At 36.6% G+C, this 9552-nt stretch overlaps 1 pseudogene; it reads right to left on the bottom strand.

The window, feature by feature from the left end:
• Nucleotides 1–999: 999 nt before the first annotated feature.
• Nucleotides 1000–3973, bottom strand: LOC143549351 (polyadenylate-binding protein-interacting protein 7-like; annotated as a pseudogene).
• Between the last annotated feature and the right edge of the window lie 5579 nt (nucleotides 3974–9552).

Genomic DNA, 9552 nt, shown 5'->3' with positions numbered 1-9552 from the left:
TAAAGGAAACGGGAACTGGAAGATCGGTAATTAGGGTTCCTGACAAGAAATTTGGTTCCCAAGAAATTACATGGTTGAAAACCGGAAGACGAAAGACGGAATCGGGGAACTTGAAGAAGCGAATATTGATTGATTATGAATGTGATATATTTGATGAATCTGTGAAAGCGCCAGGAATTGGAAAATCGGTTAGGGTTCTTGACGAGAAACATGGATCGGGTTTGAACACGGGAAGAAAGATCAATGAGGTTCATTTGAGAAACTTGAAGAAACGGCTGATTGATGATGCTGATGATGGTGTTGAAGAAAAGCTTAAAACAGTAGTTACAAACTTGAAGAAATCTTATTTGGATGATGAGAACATGAAGAAAAAAAGAAGAATCCAACTGTTGTCGTATGATGAACAAATCAGTTTAGCGGTTTCACGTCAAGAGCTTAAGCCACCACTCAAAAGGCAAACTAAAAGAAGATGGTAGAGTGCATGGATTGGTTTTAATTAGCTAGTTGACATGTTTTTGTGTAATCAAAGATATAGGATTCAAGTATTGTGAATTGAGGTTTCCATGTTTTATTTTTTCAGAATGTTAATGTAGCAGGTCATTTGAAACCATGACAAATGTGGCTAACAAGTCCTGTTGGTAGTTTCTCTTTTAATCGATTGTTTGTAACTATGTATGGCTTTTAGAACATGACAGACAAGTCCCAAACACACCCCGGTAAGACGAGACCTACTGGTCCGGTCCTTTGGTTTGATAATATGTAATACTCGGTTTTCTAGTTCGGGCTGGGTTTTTCTACCAGAAGCCTGTTTACTTTTTATAAACATCTCTTAAGTCTAACCAAGTTCCAAATCACTTCCACACACAAATACTCCAAACCGATCACAAGCCTTCGGTTTCAATCAATCCCAAACAAGTTCCTACCAAACGGATATTGACATCGGTTCCTGTTCCTACACTAGTTTTTGTTCCTATATATTGATATTGATATAGCAAGTTGATGCAAGATGCATTTTTAACCGAGCTCATCGTAATTCAACAAACAGTTATCGAAGGCCAACTTGAATCTAACTAAGAACCCAACACCCGCGGTCCTTGAAAACCGCACGATACCACCATAAAACAGCCACCAATGTTTGACCGATCAAAAACCTTTATAATACAAATAAAAATACAGATACAATATTCACTTTTCCATTTTCAAACTACCCTCTAACCTTACTTCCATGTCCACATACAAGAATTCACTTTTTTGGTTCTTTTTTCATGAAAATATTCTTTTTTTAAACGAGTTATGGTTTCAAAAAACGCGTATATCACCCTGGTTTTTTATTAATAAAGCACAACGCGTAATAATGGGACTCAGAGTAGTCCAGGCCTTCTTCCTCCAAGACGTATCTTTGGACCACAACTGGAAGTCAAGCGAGAGTGCGAATCCCTTTGGTGTGGTGGCCTGTTCCAACACAAATGTAGACTTGCACCCGCTGATCGTTTGACCTGACTATGTTTCTAAGTGTCATGAGGTCTCGCTTTAAGACGTGAATGGCTTCGTTCACGTGCAGCCCGTGAAGATCGATTATATATCCTTCTTTGTCCTCTTTCATTGCCTTGCATTTCTAAACTTGCAGAATTCCGGTAGAAACAAATAGAAGCCCAAGAAAATTAGAGGTGGCAAGATGGACGGGTCACGCATATAAAATGTCAAAAACTGTCATGCTTTGATTTATGATTTGACAAAAAACCAACAGAACGAACCCTGAACACCCCAAATGACAGGTAAAAAGGTCAACGAGTTAGGCTTGAAACTAAGTGTGTAAAAAGCCAAGCCGTTCGTGAGTTACTCGAAGTTGGTTCGCTAAAAGCTAGAATTGATTCAAGCGCAAAAAAGCCAAGTTGTTTAATAATCGACCCAGCTGGCTCACAAGCCTATTATTTATATTGTTTCGATCTCAAGCCTGGACGATCTTGGGCTCGGCTCATTTACACCCCTACGTACTTAAAAGTTAAAACCAAGCATCTTTTTCCGGTCAGGATGACATACAAAACAACTATTTGCCCACTTTAAAAACTAAAAAATTACATATATATTGATTATGAATTCAAAATAATAATCTAATTTTTGTTATGGATACACCTTTGTTAGCTATTTTACTAAGACTGTCCGTTGTGGCCTTTAAAGTGGGCGGCAAGGGGGGCTTTAAAGCCCCGACCACCATGCCGGGGCTGCATGGATAGGGCGGCAAGGGGAAATCAGGCAAACTGTCAGCAAGGGGAAATGGTGGGGCCAGCTTCTTCCGAGTACATATTTGCTGCGATCTCAATGAAGTTAAAGTGCATAGACACAGTCCATTAAATTAAAAAAATTGTTTATTTAATTACATGTATGTTTCATCAAAGACATTACCAACTGCATCACCAGTTTCAAGCCAGACAGGAGCAGAGCCGAAACGGTTTGAACTTCGGTGAACCAACTGATCCCCATAACCATAACCGCTGGCTAAGTTATGAAAACTTCTACTTGATCCTGTGGAGTTTGGTGAACGGTTATTATCATACTTCCATATGCTTGAGTCATGTGCTGCCATTTTTTTACTGCAGATCAGCAGATGCAAAATCTGTAGCACCCAAAGATGGAGAAAATGAGGAAGATTTGAACATGAGTAATTCTTTTTCCAAAGAACGATAAGAGTTATTATAATTATTATTCTGCTGATGATCATGAACCGAAAATGTTGGTATGTTATTCTGGTTGTCCGTAGGAGAAAGAGCGGGAAAATCTAGGGAACTGAGATTTGGAGCAGATAAGGTTTTGGAGTTTAGATTCGGGTTCAGTTTCACTCCATTATCTACCTGAAGCTGCAATTATAAAAAAAACAGAGTTAAATGAGTTAATATCCAAAACATATTAGAAATGATTTTTAATATCAAAAAAATTTAAATTTAATTATGGATGTGAGTAAAATTCCATATAAAAATGCAAGAAAACAGGAGCTAGTGACATATGCTCTTTTTAGTTGAAGTATGGCGTTATGAAATATATCTGCGATTTTCAATTACATGTCTGGAACTGGAAGTATTTATCAAGAGTGCCAAATGCACAGCAGGCAGCCATTTTGAGTATGGGTGTGAATGAACCAAGCCGGTCATGAGATACTTAAGAAAGACTCGCTAAAAGCTTGATTCCTCTGGCATTACGACCCGAATCGTAACAATAGAATACGACCCGAATAAAAAATGCATACATTTGTCACATTATCACATAATACTATAGGGATGGTGAGAAGAGACATGAGACATGTTTTACATTTCGAGAAGGGGGCAATAATTAGAGAAACCATTGTTTCTAGCACAAAAGATTCTAAAAAAAGGGGAAATGCTCAACCTTTGAGTGCGGTTTGAACTATTGATTTACATAATTGGAAGTAACCAATTAAGTTTACAACGAAACATAGAAATTAATCACTGATTCAATTTGAGTACCACTACAGAATAGACTTCAACAAAAAACTGAAAAGTAACGATGCAACTATTTTTTCAAACAAACAAATCAGCAACAATACTACAAAGCACAAACGCAATAAAAATGTTCAATAATCAGCATCTTACTGCAAAACTTTCCAGCATAACAGAATGTATTCTCAAAAACATAACAGCAAATAGTAATCCACAAAAAACTAACAAAAAGCAACAGATCCAAACAATTCAAAACTAAATTCAACTTCCATAAAACCAGTTTATCACTTATCAGCCTTGGCAGCAGCTTGACCCCTGAGACGACCAGTCCTCCTTGCAGCAATAAGACCAACCTTTTGACCGGGTGGTGCATCACGACGAACAGTACTAGCGTGACCAATGTGTTGATGGTTACCACCACCATGGGGATGCTCCACTGGGTTCATAGCCACACCACGAACCTTAGGCCAGCAGTTTCTCTTCACACGGAACTTGTGGTAAGCATTACCTGCCTTCAACATTGGCTTTCAGTACGTCCTCCACCAGCAACTTGACCAATCATAGCACGGCATCCACTTGGGACAATCTTCTTGGCTCCAGATGGAAGCTTCACTCTGCAATATTATCAACAAACAAAAAAATGTTTAAAAGTCTGAAAAAAAAAATAAAAGCTTCATAATATCATAATCCCAAGACAAACCATGATTATAATTAATTTGTTTCAGGGAGTTATTAATGCAAATCCAAATCAAACTTAACAAAAACAAAAAATTACAAAATTATGAATATAAACAAACAATGTATAACTACAAATATATATTGTTTACACAGAATAAGCCATGATTATAATTAATTTGTTTTAGTGAGTTATTAATTCATATCCTAATCAAACTTGACAAAAACAAGAAATTACAAGAATCTAAATATTAACCAACAAAGTATAACAACAAAAATAATATGACCATACAAGTTCATTATGTTAATATTATTCCCATGATTGTCGAGTAGAGATTATATCAATACTTATAACTAGTGTCATCTTAGGGGGTGTTTGGCCTAGCTTTTTTAACCAAGCTTATAGCTTTTTTAGCTTTTTTTTTTTACAAATTAAGCTTAACTTGGTGTTTGGATTAGCTTTTTAAGCTTATGCTTATTAGCTTATATAAGCGCATTTGAATAAGCTTATTTGAAGATGATTTTTTAGCTTATTTGATAGAAACTAATTTGTTTAAGGGTGTAAATTACTCATTTGTCCTCAAATGGTGTTGATTAGTAATTATTACTCTAACAAATTAAAGAATGTTGGATTTAACAACTTATTAAAACACATAATTAACTTGTAGAATATAAGCTAATTCAAACACTTAAAAAGAGCTTATCAAATAATAGAAAAAAAAGCTATAAGCAAATTTTATATATAAGCATAAGCTTAAAAACAAAAAGCTAGGCCATTGGCTAACACATTACCATGGTCGTGGTTGACATGGTGGCAAGGCAATCGTTAAACAGTCAGCTTCGGTGTCGAACACTTAGTAATGCATGCTTGATAGGTTAGCTACCTATTGATATATAATTGACTTAACATTATCTGGTAATGCTAAAACGAAATGTTTTAATTTATGTAAATCTGTGAACTCACCAACCTTTGTGTTGACACTTTTAGTATGTTTATCTCAGGTAGCCGAGGCGGGCGGGCGGTATAGGACATGCATTCACTGAACACCATTGTTTTAAAACTTCTTTTAAATTTTTATCTTGATAACTTGTGTTTTAAGTCGTCCTGTGTGGCGCAACTATTTGCTTTACACTTTTCGCTTCCGCATTTAACTTAAGACTTGATGTCTTGGTGGTTTTGAATACTTTATTTATGGTGTTTGATTATAATTAATGATTCTGATCTTGTTAGTTCACACGCTCTGATGGTAAAACTCCGTTAGTGGATTTTAAGGGTGTGACATGGTATTTATGAGATTGATGTTCAAATTAACAATAATGTATTTAATCTTTCTAAACATACTAGATCTGGCATCAATGATACGTTTCTATGGCATTGTCGAATTGGTCACTGAAGCAAGGCACAAGTTAAAAGACTCCGATCCGAATGGATTCTTGAATCCACAGGACCAGACTCTTTTGACGACTGTGAGTCTTGCTTAGCTGGCAAACTCACCAAGGACTCCTTCACTCCTAAAATTGAACGAGAAAATAATCTGTTTGGACTTATACATTCTGATGTGTGCGGCCCTTTCAGAACTATGTCTAGACATCATTAAAGATACTTTGTTTCTTTTATTGACGATTACAGAAGATATGCTTATGTGTATCTTATGAAACACAAACATGAAACTTTTGAAAAGTTCAAAGAGATTAAAAACGAAGTGGAAAACCAACTCGGAAAAAATATTAAAATGATTCGATCAGATCTAGGTGGAGAGTACCTCAGCTCAAAGTTCATCAATCATATCAAAGAGTGCGGAATATTTTCACGGCTTACTCCACCCGGGACACCCCAACATAATGGCATGTGCGAGAGGAGGAATCGAACCTTGCTAAACATTGTCCGATCGATGACGTGTAGAACTAACTTGCCTCACTCCTTTTGGAGCTTTGCCCTTATGACCACCCCGCCCCCATTGTTAATCTAGCTCCAAATAAAAAGGTAAACAAAACCCCATATGATATATGACATGGGTCTAAACCAATTTGTCTTTCTTTAGAGTATGGGGATGCGATGCATATGTCACCAGTGATTCTGATGACAAACTCGATCCCCGTGGCGTAAAAGTTGTTTTCGTCGGGTACTATAACCAAATCGAATATTATTTCTTCCACCCTGATACAAATTTGAATTCTATCAAAAGGAAGGTCCACTTCCTCTAGAATGAAATTCTCGATCGAGGAACTGGAAATAATATTGTCGGTCTTGAAGAAATTCAAGAACCACAAACAACCTATGAGGAAGTTGGAGCGTCTGATCAACAAGATGTTGTTGTTAATACATCAGACATAAACACGAGCGTTCGCAGAAGTAGTAGGACTCGCGTACCAAATTCTAAATACCTATGGCACCCAGATGGTCCCAAAGTCCTATTAGTAGCCGAGTCAAATAATGAACCTACTAACTACAAATCTGTTATCGTAGATCCAGAATCGAGAAATGGCAAGAAGCCAGGAATGCCGAGATGCAATCTATGCATAAAAATCAAGTCTGGAACTTGGTTGAGCTACCTCTCGAAGGTTGAGCAGTAAGTAGCAAGTGGATTTTTAAAAGAAAAACCAACATGCATGGAAATGTACAAACCTATAAAGCACGACTAGTCGCGAAAGGTTTTACTCAAACTCAAGGTAACGACTAAGATGAAACCTTCTCGCCCGTTGCTATGACAAAGTCAATAAGGATATTACTTGCCATAGCCGCGCATTAAGACTACGAGATATGGCAGATGGATGTCAAAACCGTTTTTCTTAATGGACACCTTTCAGAAGATGTCTATGGTTCGGCATGAAGGTTTTTTCGATCCCAAATATCCTAATAGGGTGTGAAAAATGAATAAGTCCATTTATAGACTCAAATAAGCATCTCGCAGCTGAAATCTACATGTTGATGAAAAAATCAAAGAGTTTGGTTTTATTAAAAATGAAGATAAGCCTTGTGTTTACGTAAAGGCTAGTGGGAGCACTATATCATTCCTCATCCTGTATGTGGATGATATATTGATCATTGGAAACAACATTCCCATGCTTAAGGAAGTTAAGCATTGGTTGGGATCTTGTTTCGCAATGAAAGATCTACCGAGATAGGTCTAAGCGGCTTCTAGAGCTAAGTCAAAGTACATACATAGACAAAGTCATGGCATGCTTCTCAATGGATAACTCCAAGAGAGGAGGTGTTCTCATTGCTAAAGGAATCGTGTTGAACAAAATCACAATCTCTGGCAACAAACATTGAAATTAAGAACATGCAAGCAATTCCATATGCTTCAGCGATCGGTTCTATCATGTACGTTATGTAATGCACTAGACCCGACGTCACGTATGCTTTAAACATGACTAGCCGTTTTAAGCAAAGTCCTGGCGTTGCCCATTGGAGTGCAGTAAAGAACACTCTAATGTACCCGAAAAGGACCAAGGATATGTTCTTAGTGTTTGGAGGAGTGGGAGAAGAGCTCACTGTAAGGTGTTACACTGATATTGCTAGCTTCCAGACTGACCGAGATGATTCTCGCTCACAATCAGGATTTGTAATCACTCTCAATGGAGGAGCTATTTACTGGAAAATCTCCAAGCAGAGTTTGGTGGCGGATTCCACCACTGAATCTGAATGCATAGCTGCATCAGATGCTGCTAAGGAGGCTGCTTGGATGAAGAAGTTCATCACTGACATCGATGTGGTTCCTAATATTCATAAACCAATAGAGGTGTTCTTTGATAACACGGGTTCTATTTCTCAAGCCAAGGAGCCCAGATCTCATCACACAACCAAGCATATTCTAAGGAAGTTCCACCTTATACGGGAAATAGTGGAATACGGGAAATAGTGGAACGAGAAGACATCATAATAAGCAAAGTAGACAAAGATCAAAACCTAGCAGACCCGTTCACTAAGCTGATGACTCAGGACAAGCATGACCAACATAGGGATGCTATCGGTCTTAGATTAGCTAGTCATTTGTTTTTATTTAGTATTTAGATGTATGAACATTTAAACAGTTATACTTTTGAGTTCACTTTTGATTTAATGGTTAAATGCAAACGTTGAATATTATAAATGTGTTCATTTTAACACGTTTAATCCATGAATATTGTATTCTAAATTATTTGTGTTAGTACACGGTTTTGCGTCTCGATTCTTTGTATTTATCGTTTGATTATTATAATGTAAAAGTTATTTATATTAACTTAGTTCGTTAAGAATTGTCTAGGTCGTTAAGGATGTTTAACGAACTAGATGTTAAGTTAAGTTCCCTCCTAATTCGTTAAGGATGTTTAACGAATTAGGAGGTAGTTCGTTATGTTTATTATTCGTTTGTACTGTAACGAAGTGGAAGTCTAGTTCGTTACGGAATGTGTAACGAAATAGACCCATCTTCTATATATAGAGGTCTTCCTCCTCTGTTTAAAAGTATTGATTTTAATGTATTGAACCTTTGCCAAAGTGTTCTCTCGATAAATCCTTCAACTAAATTAATCTATTACATAATATATACACATATTACAACTAATACTAATACATATATAATCTATAACCTATAAAGAGTAATCTATGAAATAGATTCGTGTTAATCGTATTTGGATCTTAGATCTGAGATCCGAGACGGTCTACAAGTGGTATCAGGGCTTTCGGGGTTCAATTGCTCTTGATCTGGTGTTAATTATAAGCTTATTAAGATCGTTGTTGTTCAATTATGACTTTGATTGATTTACAGTTTGATTTGGTTGGTATTGGACTGAATTAAGTTGAATTGTTGATTGTTAAGATATTGGGAGGTTTGGTGGACTGGAATTGAGTATTGAATTGGTTTGGTATTGTTGTTAATTTGGATCTGAGTGTGGCCAAAAAAGGGTATTGATTTTGGTCAAATTGGATTTGGAATTGAGTAAATTGGTAGACAAGATGTTACGATTTGGTTTCGTGTTGAGTTTCCGAGTAGTTTGATAGGTTATATGAGCGATTTGGTGTTGGATTGAAGGTGTATTACGGATTTGGTTTTGGTTGTGTGTGTTCTTCATTTTCCAGATTTCTGAAAAAATGATGATGAAGATTTGAAGATCTTCATCATCTGTTGAAGATACATCTTCGTTAACCAATTCGTTACCGTGATTCGTTAACTTTAATCAATTCGTCATCTAATTCGTTACTCAATTCGTTATCTTTTAATTCGTGATTATCTGATTCGTCAGACATGTGGTCTGATTCGTTAATCTCATATCTAACAAAATTTTGCCACGTGGCAAAAGTTGTCAGAGTTTGTTATAAATGTTATAATAACCTGATTCGTTATAGTTGATTCGCTATCAACTGTAGCTAATTCGTTATCTTAATTCGTTACCTTGAATCAGAGATTCGATACCTAATTGGTTAAGTTTGATTAGTGATTCG

This window comes from Bidens hawaiensis, unplaced genomic scaffold (genome assembly GCF_021521415.1).
Source record: "Bidens hawaiensis isolate Kalapana, Puna unplaced genomic scaffold, B.hawaiensis_p1.1 tig00015545_1, whole genome shotgun sequence".
NCBI lineage: Eukaryota > Viridiplantae > Streptophyta > Magnoliopsida > Asterales > Asteraceae > Bidens > Bidens hawaiensis.
Note: the sequence above shows the minus strand (reverse complement) of the source record. Positions and strands in the feature narration are given on the sequence as shown.